The 17,846-nt window shown below is 37.5% G+C and overlaps 1 long non-coding RNA gene across 1 annotated transcript in view; it reads left to right on the forward strand.

The window, feature by feature from the left end:
* The window catches only part of LOC128317207 (uncharacterized), a 92,377-nt gene that overhangs the window by 69,609 nt on the left and 4,922 nt on the right, over positions 1–17,846 (forward strand). Inside the window, exons 3-4 of the long non-coding RNA XR_008300749.1 lie at positions 8,989–12,598; positions 14,940–15,012. This is a non-coding gene — a long non-coding RNA (uncharacterized LOC128317207). The remainder of the gene's footprint in view (positions 1–8,988; positions 12,599–14,939; positions 15,013–17,846) is intronic.

Genomic DNA, 17,846 nt, shown 5'->3' on the forward strand with positions numbered 1-17,846 from the left:
ATGTTCTTACATAAGGAATGCTTTAGTGTTTGATTAGTTGACAAAGTATTTATGAGGCATATTTTTGTTACTGTATATACACCATTTCTACCTTTAAATTAAAAAAATTAGAAGCACATAAAAAATAATGGCACATATCGTGAAGCCTGTAAACATTAGATATGTTTAAGGCAGTTAAAATCATACAATGTTTTCAAAAGCATTGTGTATTCCTGGTTGCTTTAGTTTGGTTTCTGTTAATCCAAAATTTTCCCTTCCTTACACTCCTTGTCTGATTTCAGCATTGTTTCTTCTTTCCTGTCACTCAAAACAGCAGACAAATCCTAAAACAGCTTTGCATAATAGTGTTTAGCCTCATTTGTGTATTTCAAATGGAATTTTTACAGCTGTTTTTGATGTGACTCTAGTCACGAGTCCTTTTCACTATGCCGCTCTACTCACAATACTGTACTATAACTACAATACACAAAAAGCAACACACAAGCATGGAAGCTGTACACAGCTTTACTAATATTCCCAACAATGTAAAAGAAGAGGTGAATGTTGTTTAGGATTTGAATGTTGTTCAGGATTGATCAAGTATTCAGATTTGGTGACTTAATTTCAAACGTTATGTCAATATTTACGCAAGGAAAGTTCCTCATATTCAGAGTTGATTTACGCGGATGCTTAAGTTGATTTTCCGGGCTTCCCATTCAGATTTTTATAATTATTTGCGTGTAGTTCATGCCTCCAAGTTTGCCAGATTGTTCTTGAGTAGAGACGGGGGTTTTCCAATAGTGTCTAAATCACCGTCTTTAAACACAAGTCTTTAGGCCTGAAAAAAAAAATCAGGGAATAGAAAATACAGACTATCAAAGCAGGTCATGTTTTTTTTTCACCCACACTATTCACCGACTAAAATAGCACTTGATCCAGCACAACCTATTACCAGTACATTGAATTGCATTTCATATTTTTTTTAGTGTTTTTACAATGAAAACAAATATTCCAGCTTGACAGATTGTGATTACATGAAACTTAATACTTTCATGATTAAAAACTTTTTTAATAATGATCAAAAACTTAAGAATTACTTGGACTTAAAACTGCTCCTCATTGAAACTATCACACAAAGAAAATGGGCTTAAGCCCAAGGTCAGAATGGTACATAACTGAGACATGCGATTTTTGGTATTACTCACATGTACCTCTACTCTGATTATGACCTACTGAGTGCTGCAGTACATCTTTAAGCAGAAGCCACTGACCAGAAATCAGAGCGCAGTTTCAGTGTCTAATCTACCCCCTGCTTTCATTACTGCTTCAAAAAAAATCCGCTATTATGCATCATTGCTCTGGTTAATTGCACCAGATGTATTATATAGATTAGCATTTGATTATAGTCACCTGTTTGACAAGGACTTCAGATTTTTCAATCAACGTACTTTTATTTTTTTTTTCCCTCCTTACACACCTGTGGCTCAGCTTGGCCAAAGCCATGCTGGGGAATTTGCATAATTAGTATTCATCAAATCAAGCATTCATATTTCTTGCACACCTGGGCCTTTCCAGCAGGTTTGTCCAGACCGCTTGAAGCCACTGGGTTCCTCTTAAAGGCAATTAAATTTTTTATAGAAACATGAGTAATGCTTCTATCTGGTGAGTAAAAGTCATTATTCCATATTCATCTACTTATTTATTGATGAAGCTGAGGTGGGACTGGTGTATTCTCTGTGTATGTGCAGAGTAACACATTAAACCTCACTATGGTGCTACACCGCTTCATATATCTGGACGTGTCATAGGACAGTAATTAGGGGAGAACTTCCTGGCCTGATGTGCAGAGCAATGCATAATGTTGGAGGAAGAAGCCCAGATTCAAGCTTGTGCTGTACCTGTGGCCATCTACAATCTGATTTAGGTCTCTGTCTTAAAGATATATGATTAAAGAATGAATTCAGAAGTACAAATGCGCCTTCATTCTGCTTTCATTTCCATGTGGTCCTGCTCGTGTGTTGTTTTTATGTTGCTTACAACACATCTGGGGAAAAAAAGAAAAAGAAAAAGTCTTGTCTTGGGACATGCTTTTTTTGATGCTTTTTTTTTTTTCTTTTTCTTTTCAGTTTGTTAACTTCCAGAGACCCTTGCATTGCTGTACAATGTTCTTGATGATAATGAACAATTACAGCAACCGTGAGAAAGTTCAAATCTCAGCTGATGTGTTGGCCTTTAAGAGGGTGTAAAAGAAGTGAGGAGCTTTGACTTGCTATTAACTGAGTCTCTAAGAGGCTAAATTCTCCTTTCAAGTACTCCTTTTTCTCTCAAGTGCAGATCTTTTATATCCCCAAAGGAATCCACACATCTCTTTTGGTTTGCTTTTTGTGTTTTGCTTTTTTCTGCCTGGGTCTCAAAGGTCAGCACTGCTACTAAAGTGACCAGAGGAAAGAAAAAGATCTATAATTATTCTTGACGCTTACACATATATACAAACACATATTTTAGGGTCAATACTAATGAGGAGTAGGCTTGAGACACAATTATTTTGCCTGATAATGAACCATGGCTTTGATTCTAAGTTTTTTTTCCAACCCAATATGGACATCTATACACAGTGTACAGGCACATTTGTATGCTGCTTCAGGCGTGAAATCCTCTGTCCAGACATGGTATTAAGTCTTATCATCTAAACAATGTTTGAGGTGCAAATCAACAGATTCACTTTGTGGGGATTTTTCCCAATTAGCACTAATTGTGACTGGAAATGCACAAATTGAGGGAATGTAGTGTGGTGAAGCATATTCTTCTGTTCGGTAGTGATGCACTAATAGGCCTGTAATTTAGCCATTCCCACTTTTTTCATCACTGTTTCCTATGTGGTTCATCCAATAGATGTAGGTTTAGCCTCGTTTATTATTAAATACCCATTTATTTATTCATTTATTGCTTGCCTTGGATCTCATGAATTACCCAAATGCAGTGTAATTATTATTATTATTATTATTATTATTATTATTATTATTATTATTAGGAGGCCAAGCACCAAAGGTGTTTCAGCACCCTACTGTAATTGTATGTTTTCTTGTTCTTGTTTTTCTTCTACTTCTTCTTCTACTACCTTTACATGGGAGCCTATGGTAGCCCACAGAATGCTTTAATGAAATCTCACACAGTGAACCAGAACAGTCTCATGAGACAGTTTGTCCATAACACACAAACAAATTTGATAGCAAAGTTGGCAAATAGGAATTTAGGTCACATTCAGATCAAACTTCATAAGTGAGGAAAGAATCATGTCCTAAAAGACTCTATTAAGTTTTGTCTAAATTCACCTCTAGATGGCCTGTAATTTAAAATTTAATAAAACTACTCCTAACTTTTCAGTTGCTCAACAACAAATCATGATTCTTCTTTTGGATGATTCCCTAGAAGGTGCGGAGTGTTCTTGATGTGTCAAATTTGTGATTTGCAAAAATAGGAAGTTGGCCATTTTGTATTAAACAAACTTGGGGGGACATTTGAACCATTGCATTATCAAACCCTGGTTTCTCACCTTTTAAAAATTTTCTCAGATTTTCAAGGGTCTTTCTCCATCACTAAGAGGTGAGGCAAGAAAGTGCTTGGCCCCGTTACTTGCTGCTTGCAGCAATATTTATTATTCACACTCACTCACTTTCAGTAAGCTCTTTATCCTTGGCAGGATGGCAGTGGATCCGGAGCCAATCCTGGGAATACTAAGTGTGAGGTGGGAATACACCGTGGATGGGATGCCAGTCCATTGCAGGGCACCATGCACACACACCTTCATACACTCTTTCATACCTAGAGGCAATTTATGTCATGCAGTAACCTCAACATGCAATATGTAAATAACTGAATGCCAAATATAGATTGAAAATAGACCAGAAAAGTGTATGTTTAAAATGCAAAATATATAATCTTCAATCAGTGTCTATAACAGAAGAATCTCTCTGGTGACTCCTTCATAAGTCAAACCTTTAGCAAGAGCTACACTACATACACCCCAATAAAAAAAGCTGTTCTTAATATGATGATCTATGGTGTATTACTACATAATTAGCTTACCAATGATGTTACATTTACTCACTTGGCAGATACTTTTATCCAAAAGGACTGAGAAAGTGAGAGCCACTGAGCTACAACAGCCTACTACTGTGGTAATGACTAACACTTTAACAGTACTTGTATTATATAATGTGTAGGAAGACATTCCATATGTAAATATTATACCTGCTGTTTCCCTGTTTGTGTGAATGAATTGAAGTATTTCATGGCAATTACAGATCTTTAATAGAAACAGACCTTCTTACCGCAATGTACTTGATATTTCACAGCAGGTACAGAACTGTAATTTCAGTGTAATTGTTAATGATGGTAAGACAAAGTGCTCTTATTATAATATACAAATACAGCAATACAGCATTAACAGAATGTACAGGATGCTTTCATATTTCTTCTGTTCATTCAGACGAAGCTGTGAGTGCTAGCATGTGTTTTCACTTTGAATTTATTCAGAAATGTGAAACTATTCCTTTGCCCACCTGCTTGTATTCACGAGCGTGGTTTTGTCAGATTACTCGCTCTGTTTGTGTCCTCAGCTGTATTTCTCTAGCTTTTATTCTTGAAAATTGTTAATAAAGCTTTTGCACTCTCCCACACTCCCACCACAGACTCTACTCAAATCAATGTTTCTCACTTTAATTCATTGAATTTCTTACACTGGCTCTATGAAAGATGCAACACTGATCACATTTATAAAGATATTCTTTTCTAAGTGTTCAGAGCGAATGAAAGGAAAGCAAGGGCATGCACAGGAGAGGAGATTTCACTGCATCAGATCTCATCCACAACGCAATGTGAATGTCTTTTAGCTTTCTGTAGTTTTCACTGACCGCAATTTGGCCTTGTTCGCTACAGATGACTCTTAAAATCATAAAATGCACACCCTCATCCTGGCGACTAGCTCAAATCCATTTCTTTCTGAAAAGCTCTTTGTGGGAAGTGAAAGAAAACTCCCCAAGTGCAGCCTCAAGTGCTTGAATTATTTGTGCATGTAGGGAAGCTGAACTGATTGCAAGCTGTGTTTGCTGCCATTGTTCGCTATCTCGCTATCGCCAGACATTTTGAAACTACAGTACCTCTGCAGCTACTACTAATGACATGCAAAATGTACAGACTATTACACATACAAGCACTTGTACAAATAGAGTGCATTGCCAGTGTTAATTAATTTAAAAGGAAATACAAGCACGTTGTTTTTTTTTTTTTTAGAAATGTCAAGTGCATTCACTGGGGAGGTTAGAGTTATATTCAATAAAGTATATGACACTTAACAGTAACTGACTCAGAAAAGAGCAATGGTAGTAGCAGGATGTCATTAAACCTACAGACCAAACCAACAATTATTCTGATTGCAGTGCTGAGAAGTGGAAGAAATGAAAGATGAAGAAAAAATGCATCAGATAAAATAATGTCAGAAATTTCAGAATGTAATTAAATAATAAAGAGAAGAGGGGGTCACAGTCAGGTCAGAAAGTTTGGGTCACCAAGAGCTGTTTTTGTTTCATTATTCATAAAAACCTAAAACAGTTTAGTCAAATTATAATTCTCAAACAGAATTCTATTGTTTTATATATATATATATATATATATATATATATATATATATATATATATATATATATATATATATAAATGCTGTGACAGTGTGTTTTCTTGATTGAAAATAGTAGAGATGAAAATGCAATGCAAAGAGGAGGTTGTGTTAAGCTGAAATTCTGGTAGTGGACTATGGATTGAAAGAGTGAGTTAGGGACACTTGCTCAGAAGTCAGACTGCATCAGAGAAGAGCCTATGGTTCAGCGATGGCCTGGAACCGTCTCGGCTTGGTGAAGATGTGATTGACAAGATGAGTGATGCCTGTACAGATCCTTCCTTCTCTCTTTTCAGGAAGAGACTTCAGAGAGATACTATTACATCCTATAAGCTGCACTAGAGACTAAAAAGGCATGAGTTAAAAAGAAAGTTAAGGACAGAGAGCCTCATTTAATCAAGTTGCATATGAACAAATTGATTTGTAAAATCTAATTTCATTTCATTTACACAAGAAATGTGGCGTTCATAAAAATCCAGTTCGTTCTGAAAATCAGTCCTATCCTGTTGTATAATTACGCTTAGGTTTACATTTAAAGAAAATCAATTTACTGTAAAGATTGTGAAATTCTATCATTTAAAAGAAATCCATAAATTAAGACAAATATTTAATATTCAAATATTTCTCCTATTCAGTTAGGACAAAAGAAATGCCACCCTATAAAAGGATGAATAGTTAGTGTATGTGTCTATAGTAGCCAGCACGCTGCAGTGGCTGAGCTGCATTATTGGAAGATTTAGACGCTGCACTTAGGAGGCGCTCTTTCACCGTTTAGTCGCCATTTTGTTGTCTCTGTGAGCTTTGCCTTTTATGGAGTTTTGTGGGCGTGACTAAATGTAAAACACACACCATCAATGTGAAACTCACACCATGCCGTTCCCAAAATATTCCACTTCACCTATGTGCTTTTACTATTTAGATTTTGCTTTTCCCTCTCTTTTTGTTCATTGCCGAATTATTTTGGAATAAGTAAATCCTCCATTCATAAAATGCATTTTTATCCAGTGTTTTGAGCACTTCCGTGTTTTGAGACTTGACAAAATATAATTAGTTGTGCCATGAACGTGCTTGGTAGGTTTTTTTAGTTAAATGATTGGCATTCATCAACATGCATATGGAATTACAGAGAAAATTAGCATAGATGAAATTTGGTTAAAATTTTTAGTTTGGTTTGACTTACAAAAACATTCACAAACATCACTTGACTATTAAAAGTCAGACCAATGAAGCCCAATGTGTTACACTGATCCTGCTCAGCTTATATTAATGTCTATTTACTGTCATCCTGTATCAATGGAGAAATAAGGATAGAAAGGCAGGATATTGAGAAATCTCTCTCACACACATTTCTCGTGTCATGTCCTGGCTTTTTGTATTACACAAACACAAAAGATAATCCGAACCCAGACTGTAAAAATACGCAACAATTGAGAAATCCTGTGTGTTTACAGAAATGGTTTATTTTCCAAAGTGGCTTATTGTCATTGCACTACTATTCAAATGCAAATGTTTGAGGATGTTTTGGAGTGTCGTTATTCATCTTTTCCTTCATTAGCATCTCTTCATCACCCTTAATGTGAATCAAGCATAAAGAACAGGTCAACATGAAAATACAGACAAAACAGACAGTGGAATGAATAATGCCCGGGATTCGTTCAGTGAACAGAAAACTTTCTCACATTCAGTGTCTCTGTGTGGTAGACAATATGTGTGTGTGTGTGTGTGTGTGTGTGTGTGTTTGAGTGCATATATGTGAAGATTTTCCTTTGTCTAAACCCACAGCACAATCACACTCCATCTTCTTTTTAAAGCTGGATATTTACAACCAGCATTAATCCTTCCTGAACAATGCTTGAGATTACGAGTGGTGTGTGTGTTTGTGTGTGTGTGGGTGTGTGGGTGTGTGGGTGGGTGGGTATGTATGTGTGGGTGTGCGTAGGAAGGTCCTTTCCAGAGTTAGAAGATCAGTTCTGAAATTGAAGCTCTCCAGCTCTCAATTACAGCTCATCGATTTTGGCCCTCACACCTAATCTGACCTCCTGATTTCAGTTTTTCTAAAGTTACTGCCCTGAACCGAGAACGAAATCCACTCAGAGCATGAAATAAAGCCGTGCTTTAAGGGTTACAGTGATGGAAAAATTCACAGTGTGAAAGTCTGAGGCCGAGTTTGACCCGAGCTGCTCTCATATCAGCCACCCACAGTGTATGTGTTTAATGATTTTTGTCAGGTAAGAAGCTTTTACTGGTTCAGCAAGAGTCAGGGACTCACAGTAAAGTCTCCCTTCTACGCTCTACACTGAGAAATTTTTTAAAAGTGGTTATTTGGGGCCGCTTTGGTGATAGAAGGCTGTTAACTCTAAGCATGCAGAGCTGTAATGGCCACAACCTTAATTTAATGAGCTTATTTCTCTGTTCCAGTTTAATTTTATCTCATATTGGAAAAAATTTCACTGTGGACTACCAAAAACTGAGAGCCAAAAAACCCAAAATGATCCTGTGACCAGCTTACGCCTCACTTCTCCTGCTGCAAACATCTCTTCCTTCTATATGTATAAATAAGGAGAGTAATGTACCATATATATTCAACCCTGATGTCTTTCTTTAAGTACTCTTCTGTATGTCAGTTGTATATATTATATCTTAGTTTTACCTGACAGTAAATAACGTATGTTAGGTACATACACATATTTCTACTGAAATCAAAGTTATATTATCACGATCATTTGAAAACTTGAAGAAAATGGGGTTAAAGTATACAGTATATCCATATAAGGTTGGCAACTTAAGTCCATATGTTATGTCAATATTTACGTGAGAAAGTTACTTGTATTCAGAGCCGGGTTACTCACCTACTTTAGTTGTGCAATTTTCTGGGTGCTACGTTCAGATTATACAAATCACCTTTGTGTAGTTCATGTCTCCAAGCTTGCCAGATTTTTATTATATATATATATAATCAGGGACAGAATTCTGAATTGCACTTGAGTCCATAGTTACATTTGAGATGTGCTCAATTTTGGTATTAAATCCTCACTCCATGGGCTTGACTCAACCTTGGCCAGTAGATTTCAATTTCATATAAGAATTTCTCAAACAGCTAGAGTATTGTTTGTGTTTTCAATAATGTTTTTTCTTTAATAATAAATATGAACTGGGATAAAATGTATTATTCATTTTGGTGGTGAAATAAACTCAATTCTTTGTAGAGAACTCTGAAGAACCTTTGAGCCATGCAGTAAAATAAACAACTTGAATAATTAAGCTAGAGTGACATAAACGTTTCATAACCCATTCATGTTGACTCAGTGACAGTGTGTTTTCTTATTCCTGTCAAGCCTTCTCCTTCGATGTGCAGAACAGGCCTGCGGAGCTGGATGTTTACCCCCGACTCCACCAAATGAAGACCGGTGGCATTGAGAGGAATGAAAAGAAGCTGTGCTTTAACTGTATCAGCAATACAGACAGGTTCAAGGATCACACGTGAGTGGAGCAATACAGCCAGCTGTATGTGGGTAAGATACACACATATACACATTCATAGAGAAATCTCATCAAACAGCTCTCCTGCAACTCCAAAAGTAAATGCACTCACACATCGGGGCTATAAACACAGCTGAACATGTTTTAGACATAAGAAGCAGTACATTACACTCCTACGGATACACAAGGAAGACTGTATATTTATTAAGAAACTTCTAAATATGACAAGTGAAATTTACATAAATGTTACTTGCACTGATAAACCCATTATCAGGCTGATACCCAGTGCATCCAGCCACAAGAGCCATTTGCATTAATGCTCATTTTAATGTAATCACTAACTGCTTTTAAAATAAACTTGCTTGTTGGTAAAAAAAAAAAAAAAAAAAAAAAAAGGATTTGAACTTTAATATTAATGCTAGTTACTCCAGCTTACTGGAGCAGGAACCTGCAAGCACAACCAAGAAAAAAATATTAAATTAGAAATTGGTCAAAAATCCCATTATGGCTATGAAAAAAATGTACAAGTTGGTTCTCAGGGGGTAATTATCCTTGAAAATATATGACTTTGGCTTTTTTCTTGTGCTGTTTTGTTCCTTGGCTCATTCAGCACATTAGGAAAGTTTGCAGAGCAATTGCTTTTATCGTCACACACTAAAACCCATGACAAAAATTATACAGAACCCAAAACAAACTTTTACAGTCCTGTTAAAGATATTTTGTTTCAATTACCATGAGGAAATCCATAAACCCAAAGACCCACTCCCAGGTCACCTTCGATAGCTAATAGCATTAAACACAGTGAGAAGTCCAAGTCCGTTTAGCTCCTGTGTCACTGCCTTATTTATACACAACTATGCCTCCAAGCATTCTGGCCTATAAGCACCCGAAAATGTAATTTTTTCCCCAGATTAGACCTGAAAAATGTATTACCTGCATATCAATGCCTCATTTAATATACTGCTCTCTGTAAAAAAAAAAAAAAGGCTGAAATGTCATTTTTGTCCTTAGTCAGCCAGTTGAGATGGATTGTAGCATTCGTTTCTGACCCTCAGTGTAGTAGTAAATGCATCTTATTCAATGAAGCATGATGGAACGATTCTTATATCTGCCACAGATTCATTTTGTATTCACTGCTCATCTCCTGACTTAAACTTTAAAGCAGATGTAAAATTTATTTATACCTGTGCCATCATCGCTCGCCTTGGCTTCAAGCTCAAATGTTCGTTTTATATTCCAGAGCTGCGAACGTATTGACTTAACATCAGCATCTATATCTGACTGCCTTTGTGTTCAACTCGTGTTTTATTTGCCTTTTAGTTTTCAACATAAGTCACATTTTACCATTTCAGTACAATTTGTTGTTTATGGCTTGTTTCTGTGTTGTGTTTGTTTCTGCCTCTGCCTGTCAGGAAGGCCTGTCAGGACAGGAGATAACATTTCCAGACAAAATATCTCAGAATAAACCAATAAATCATGGTATCATTCTACAACATATACAGGGATTTGTATGGCAGACCTTCCTGATAAATGGATTAAAAACATGTAATTGTTGATATGGTGGGGAGCACGGTGGCCAGCACGTTTGCCTCACACCTCCAAGGTTCAAATCCCACCTCCGCCCTGTGTGTGTGGAGTTTGCATGTTCTCCCCATGCTTCAGGGGTTTCTGCCGGGTACTCCGGTTTCCTCCCCCAGTCCAAAGACATGCATTGTGGGCTGATTGGCATTTCCAAATTGTCTGTAGTGAGTGAATGGGTATGTGAATGTGTGTGCGATTGTGCCCAGAGATAGGTGGGCACCCCGTCCAAGGTGTGCCCCTGCCTTGTGCCCCAGGTCCCCCTGGGAGAGGCTCCAGGTTCCCCTGGGACCCTGCGTAGAATAAGCAATATGGAAAGTAGATGAATGGATGGATGAATGGATGTTGATATGGAAAGATTTCTCTGAGGAGATGCTTATTTATTATTTTTCTAAGGAGTCTCCAGTGTCAGCATTTTGTGACAGTCAGGTAAAGCTGTAACTTTTCTGACACAAAAAAATCTTGAGAACAGACAGCTTTGTGGTTTCTTAGTAACATGGCAAGCTGAATTTTTTTTGTTTGTTTTATTACATTCAAGAGAGATAAAAAAAATGCTGATAATAGGATGACCGTTTATAGGTAATAGGATGATAATTGGAAATAACTTATAAATGGATAAAAATGATGCTTCATTTCTTCATTTAATAACAAAAAAAAAATTAATCTTTAGCTAATTTCTGTGGTTTAATGTAATAAATAAAACACTTCAGGTGTTGCACATTGTAGATTATTTTCTGATAACAGCACACCCCATCATACTTTATTCCTTCCTAATTACAGCTTCATTTAGAGACAAATGAATTAATTATTTACCACCAGTTTATGATTTCACTTTATTAATACTGTAGGTTTCATTAAACTCTCACTTTGCAATTTTTGTCTTAAACCATCATTGTTTTTGCAGTTCGTTAGTTTTGCAGTTTTAATATAATGGCTACAGTGGGATTGTAATCATTATAATAAATAAAATAATAAGGCCTGGGTGTGTGTTTACTATAGGCCTACTCTGGCCTAAATGGCTTTATATAACAACTTTATAGCCGAGTATTATACACCACACACACACACACACACACACACACACACACAGAGCAGAATGAAAGCACTTGAAAGTTAACTGATAATGAAGTGCCTCCTGCTCATCTTCCTTTACTCTGCAGTTTATATAAAACATTTAAGCTGCACTGCTTCTACTAAATTTTAGATGAATCTACCAGAGTTTGTTATCTGTCAAATGCCATTCCTGCTACATGTTCTGTTTTTACAATCCATTACAAATAATGCTGGCCTGGTACGTATGAAGTTGGCTCAGTGTTCTGTTTTGTTTGGCTTAGTGTTTAGCATGTTTGCCTCACACCTCCGGGGTTGGGGGTTCGATTCCCGTCTCCACGCTGTGTGCGCAGAGTTTGCATGTTCTCCCCGTGCTTCGGGGGTTTCCTCCGGGTACTCTGGTTTCCTCCCCCAGTCCAAAGACATGCATTGTATGCTGGTTGTATGTAGTGTGTGAACGGGTGTGTGGGTGTGTGTGTGCGATTGTGCCCTGCGATGGGTCCATTGTGTCCCCCACATTTTGCCCTGAGCTCCCTGGGAAAAGCTCCAGGCTCCCCCATGACCCTGTGTAGGATAACACAGAAAATGGATGGATGATTCTCCAGATTAAAATCTTTGCCTCAGTGCTGTAGGTGCAGCTTCGTTGGACGCATCCATTGCCTGAAGAAGAACGGCGTGAATCTAGACCTGGAAGAAATGTCAAAGGTCACTCCTGGATTTAAACCCAGATGTTTTGGTCACTGGAACAGTTTCAGGATGCACTGCCGCAACGGAGGGAAGTGTGTGACTGGTGTGAGTGCAGCGGCACGGCTTATGATGGACCTCTCTGCATTAAAGGTGAGCATTTAGTTATTTACTGACGCTGTGTGTGTGTGTGTGTGTGTGTGTGTGTGTGAGACCTACTCACTATGGGAATATTGTAATCACGTAAAAACACAGAGATTGTGAAAAGGCAACCGTAGCTTGTTGTACAATAAATTACATTTCCTTGGAATCATTACTCGTGAAAGAGAGTTATGTATATCGACACACAAAATCCCAAGCGTTGAATAACAAAAAAATGCTTCATATAAGTTCAGCTGTCTTTCTCTCTCTCTCTCTCTCTCTCTCTCTCTTTCTCGTCCTTTTGCAGTCATGTACATTTACTTGCACGTCTCCCCCTGTGCAGATTTACTTCATTATTTCACTTGATTTCCCAAGATCCTGTCCATTCCGTGCATCATGCAACAGTTCCTGCAGTAATTGTGCTTTTATTGCTTCTGTAAGACACATTTAACAATCCACACGAGCACCTTTGCTTTCTCGTTATTGTTTTCAGTAGTCAATAAGATGCAGTGCTGTGTTTACGGCTAATCAAGGAAAAAATCACATCAACAATGACAATAATGTTGATTAATTTTGTGTAACAGCAGTTTGCACTCACTCTAATATGTTATTTCTATAGTAAGAGCTAATTGAAGACAGTCCACATAAACAAATAAAAAAAGAGTGAGTAACTGTTGATATGGTGAAGAATTTTTGGAAGGAGTCTCCAGTATCAGTGCTTTGTAACAGTCAGAGGTAAAGCTGTAACGTTAAGTTTTAGGGACAGAAGGCTTTGTGATTTCTCAATAACACAACAAGGTGTGTGTGGGTGTGTTTTTTTTTTTTTGTCTTATTAACTTAAAGTAAGAGAGATGGAATAGGAGTAAGACTGGTAAAAGAGCAGTGATTTATGTTTTATAGCTGTTATATTATAAGTGGTAACAGGAACTACATTTATCACAGAAGAGAAGATTAAGAGTCTGTTTAAAATACTGATGCCTTTTGTCAACATTTTTATCAAATAGTGAAGTGCGTATGGTAGGATACAAGATGTATTTTGCATAAAAGAAGTCAAAGCTTCAAACAAGGCCACCAGAAATCAAGAATGCTACTGTTCCTTTATGCCATGGAACAAAATAATAATCTAAATTCCTGTATGAATTTGATCTGCAACAGAATGAACTGAAATTATGAAGCTGTTTCTCTTTAGAAGGATTTTTGAAAAGATGGAATGGATGTGAGGTCAGATGTGGTAACGTGTGGAACTGTACAGTTTATGAGCGACTGCAAAAACATCATGAGCAACTATTAAGGTGGATATACAACCTAAAACCACCTTCCATCCCCTGAATTGTGTTTTGCTTAGCAGCGTAACTGCAACACTGTAATGCAGTCCATCTGTTTAACGAACTCAGCAGTGCTTAACTGTGTAAAGCCAAATAAGTGATATTTACATACAGTATGTGACTTAGATTAAGCGAAACGTTGCTCACAGATATGAACCTGACCCAAGAGGTTGCTACCTGCAGCTTCAGCATGTCCAGCACTCCCAGCATGCACCTGTACATCAGCCCGTGGTGCGGCGATGCAATGCTACGACACTGCTGACTGATTAGATACACAAAAACACATGCTTGACTGAACACATTTATTTTCTTTTTATTGTCTTTTCATACTTTCTCCAGCACTGTGTTATTTCATCACTAAATAGCCAGCAGCTGAATGTTTCTATTTAATGAACTTCCTCTGACTGTCTCGGTTGCTCATTTATTTATTCATTTTAGTGGCCAAACCAAAGCAGAGCTCTTAGAGAGCATCTCAATTCAACCAATACAGCTAAGTAATGTTTAACGGCTGCTCAGTGGAGTGTCTCGCTTTCTCTCGGTCACACTCGCTAACACACTCGTATTGACTCAAACACACTTGGACACACACATGCGTCGAGAAACAATTTAGTCTGAATGCTTATTAGTGATATGCTCTGAGGAGTTTTAACAACAGAGCAAAGTGTGTGTGTGTGTGTGTGTGTGTGTGTGTGTGTAGCGAAGATGCATGTAATAAATCAAAGGTAATTGTGATAATATTGAATATATAACCTTCTCGCTCTCTACAGCTGTGTTATAACCTCAGGGGTCTGTTCAAACCCTTCACGTTCAATCAGCGCAATTTAGCCAACAGACATCCATACAGTGAGAACATTACTAGAATAGTCAAAGACAGTGTAGTGCATTAGACATATCTTCTCTGTTGTGGTGTATTCCGTGTCCACACAGCCATAACAGTACAGAGTGAATGTGTAGTGTCTCTAGCTTGCTGTACTACACTGATCTCCTGAGTGTGTGTATCGATCAGAGAGCATTTTACATTTCTACAGCTTCCTACACAAGCAGTGCAGCGCAACAGGAACTGATGAGGTGATGAGGTCGAGGTGTGAAGCAGCATCAAAGGTGTAGTATGGATTAGAGTGTGTGTGTGTGTGTGTGTGTGTGTGTGTGTGTGTGTCCTCCAGGCTTTTTATCTTCTGTCACTCTGAGTACATAGTGTCAGTCCATATTAATGTCAGATATAAGTACTTTCTTAATGTTTGATGTAAACTTGTTTACATGACTTATTTAGAATAAATTCTCTCTATCAGGTCAAATTGTTTTTAAAGCATTTAGTAGCTGCCTGTGGAAAATATTTTCCATATTTTTCAGTTGACTTTGAGTCTTGATGAAAGAGTTGACCTTGCGATATTAAACATTTCATCCACCTTTAATTTCTCACTTCTCTTTATTTCTCTCACTATTCACTGCATGCTTTACTTCCGGATTTATTCTTTATTCTCGGAGGAATTCCTTCAGTCAGGTGACTCGTAACTCATCACCAGAAGGTTGTGAGTTCAAGTTCCAACAAATTAGCCATGATGCAAATTTTGCCAAAATTGTGTCCCAGAGCTGGCCAGAGCTGAAGCTTATTTACGACTCATTAGCAGGGATCATTAAAGCTGTGTGGCTTGCAGAGATTTTGGAGCCTCAGGGAAGCTTTCAGAGTCAGCCATTAGCTCTCTTAGATAAAAGTAAATAAGCTCAAAGCTGTTTAATGTTGTCACGTTAAAACATCCTGACTCCACCGCGCCAAGCTCTTCATCAGCGACGCCTTCAGAGACATGAGGGAAAATAATCCATTCTTACCTGGAATGGAAGTGTAAAGTGGAGAAGATGAATATTCAGAACAGTTTATCAGTGGCAGCTCATTCATATCTACAGTACAAGGTGAATTCACAACTCATAAAATAGCTTGAGAGATTTAGATCTCTAAAATGCCTTTAGAGATTTATTTTAATTGTGGTTAAGTTATGGTTAAGTATATGGCATGTTCAGGTGCAACAAAGTCCCCTGTTATTTTCCAATTTATTTTCCATCTTCATCCAAAAGCAATATTACAACATTACAACCATGGGAAGTTTAAAGAGTGAGATTCGTAGGACTGGACTGGATTGGATTGGATTAGATTTCATTGGATTGGAGTGGAATTAATGCTGTGAGTGCTGCACACCATTAACCCAAACCGCAAGACCATTCTTATAATCACACACCAGTTGGATTGTGAAAATGTGTTTTCCATATGTGTGATTGAAATTCCATGTTGAACATACCTCCTCACAGCTATGATTAGACGGAGAAGTCAAAAGTGATATCGAAACTGTTCAAGGTGTTAATAACACACATTACTCTTGCTGTAGATTATGATTTCCTGTGTACAGAGGTGATCGTCATATCAGATGGGATGAACAGGAATTCAGTAGGAACTTTGAATTCAGTTGAATCTTGTTTAGGCTAAAAATCAACATTTAAGTGTGTGAATATTTATAATAACTCTTAATCCAGTGTCTAGGATTAATCCTTGGGCAGATCCGTTATATCACAAATAAGTGAGCAATTCACTTAATGGAGTGTGCAATTCACTTAATGGAACCAGGCTGTCTGACTCAAGTTTGTCCTTGATTCATCCTGTCCTGATGTCCTTTCCTTGAACCTTTTCCTTGCTTCTTTGAGGAAGAGGTAAGAAATAAAGAAGGAAAGGAAATTAAAAAAAAGAGAAGCACTCTGAAACACTGAACGCATATACTAATCATGGGAATACTGAATCTTTTGACTGAGTCACATCATTTGACTCGGCTCACTACTAAGAGTCGACTCTTTCAGCTCTCAAATAGCTCATTACAAAATATTACAAAATATGCATATTTTTTTAAACAGAGAAAATACTTACGTATGCAAAATGTAGTATAATGTAGAACCTACAATGTAGTCCGAGTAGTGATACAGAGTCACATGGATTATTATACCTACAAAAATGAGCAATTTCAGATGAAAATATTTCTCAGTAGGTATCACTCTTGGGGTTTTAAATGAGATTAGATTGCTGCATCACTCTGCATTCTGTCCTCTTCATCACCTCACAAACAGCTCGGTCAACAAGCTAATAAAAGTCATTTATCATGTTAGACATGTCCCAGGTTTTAAAAATGTCACAGGGCAAACTGCATGATTCTGACTGAGCAGCTCTGACAGTAATTCCTGCTGTAAGGGTTATATTAATCTGCGGCTGCTTGTAGCCATAGATTGTAGCGGGGCAGGATGACATTAATAACGACATAGCCTCAAACAAGTCTAGATGCCATCATGCTACTACAGTATCTAGTGAATTTTTAAAGTGATCCCATAATAGGCAGGTGAGGGTCCGCTAAAATACAGTCATCCAACATACAGACTGGTAGATCAAGTGGTTATAGATGTACTTTTGTTCAACTGTGTTTCATACAGCAGGTTTGTTTCCTATCATGTTATCATTATAGCAAAAAAAAAGAGAGAGAGAGAATATGGTAAGGGCTAGATTGTTAATAGTTATACTAACAGTATAACACAGTAGCTTTACATAGCATAAGACAGTACTACCGTTGATTATTTTTCTCATTCATACATGTCCTGCATGTTTTATTTCCTTACACAGTAGATGCAAAACTCCTCAAATCCTTTCCAAAGGATTCCCAGAATAACTGATCTCAAATCGTTCTGAAACTGTTCCACAGATAGACGGCTACATTGAGCTCTAATAAGAACATTTGCCTGTGTGATTCTGTGTAATAAATGAATAGTGCTGTAATCCCTGCATGCATCCGTCTACTCTTTTCTCTCTTCATAAACTCCCTGAGAAACACTGACTGCTGCTTGAATGTGACTTGGCTTGTGGCTGTAGGCTGTAAGATGTCAGCACGTCCTCTCATGTCCTCTGTGGA

This window comes from Pangasianodon hypophthalmus, chromosome 22 (assembly GCF_027358585.1).
Source record: "Pangasianodon hypophthalmus isolate fPanHyp1 chromosome 22, fPanHyp1.pri, whole genome shotgun sequence".
In the NCBI taxonomy this organism is placed as follows: domain Eukaryota; kingdom Metazoa; phylum Chordata; class Actinopteri; order Siluriformes; family Pangasiidae; genus Pangasianodon; species Pangasianodon hypophthalmus.